We start from the raw sequence: 1,150 nt of genomic DNA on the forward strand, positions 1-1,150 counted from the left end.
TAATCAGCTGCCTCCAAGTCTTCTTTGATGTTACTGCCCCATCCAAGTTATTATCAAAATGCCAAAGGGAAGGGAGGGGGAGAGGGTGGTGTGAAAGATGCTAAGTGGCAGAGATGTCAAAGATAAGTGCTGTGACCAGGCCTATCCGAGGTGACTCTATGAAACTTGTACAAAGAAATATATCTCTACCTGTATATCTACATATATAGATATATAGATAGTTTTCCTTGACATTTATGGTGCAAATGTATGCAGACACCTAGCAAATAGGTGGTGATTAACAGCTGCATCATCTTTTGATGAAATGACTGTACACTGAAAAAAATCCCCCCCCAAATGAACTGGAAGGAGAGGGTCCTCACCCCACTTTCCAACCCTTAGTCCCACTCTGAGTTTCTCATTGTGAAACTGTGGCAGGTCTGGATGAGATGATGAACATCAGGAGTGGGAGAAAGGATGGGGGTGCCTGAGGCTGGGCTTGGGGGAGGTAGCCCTGTCCACACTGCCAGGGGTGGGCGTGTTCTCCCTTCACCGCCAGCCATGCATTTTCTACTCCTTTCTCCCACTGCACACACTGTCCATGTTGGTTTTAAGTAAAGGGTACGTATGATATAAATTTCTTACAGGAGTTAGATTTAAAGAAATAAAAGCCCTAGAAATGGGTGGTAGCTTTGAGACACTGGCCTATCTAAGCTTGTGACTCTATCCGAATGGTGTGAGTTGCGTGTAAAAGTACCCAATTACCAAGATTCAAAAAGAAATTGGTGGGTTTTTGGCTGGCTTGCTTCTTGTCAGTTAGCAAGGACGTGATCAGAATCCCACTCCGCCTCTTGTGGGCTCCTCGCTCGCCGCTTGCATTACTTGCAGATTCAGTTAGCGTGTCTCCAGCCAAGCGGAAAGCCGAGCGCAAAATGCATCTTACAAAACCCAACAAAGAGCGGGGGGCCAGCACGTCTTCCAGAGTTAAAAATCTAGTCTGTGTTGGTACATCTATACCATTTAGTGGCACAGAATAATCATTTTTTAAAGCCGCGATGCGCAGAGCACGCCCCAGCGTCTGATGTCATTTTGCTAAATGACCCTCTATAGAATGCACATTGAGGCTTCAGTCCCTTTCAAAGAGATGAGCGTAATTAAGGGGGGGAAAAAA

This window comes from Cervus canadensis, chromosome 21, assembly GCF_019320065.1.
Source record: "Cervus canadensis isolate Bull #8, Minnesota chromosome 21, ASM1932006v1, whole genome shotgun sequence".
NCBI lineage: Eukaryota > Metazoa > Chordata > Mammalia > Artiodactyla > Cervidae > Cervus > Cervus canadensis.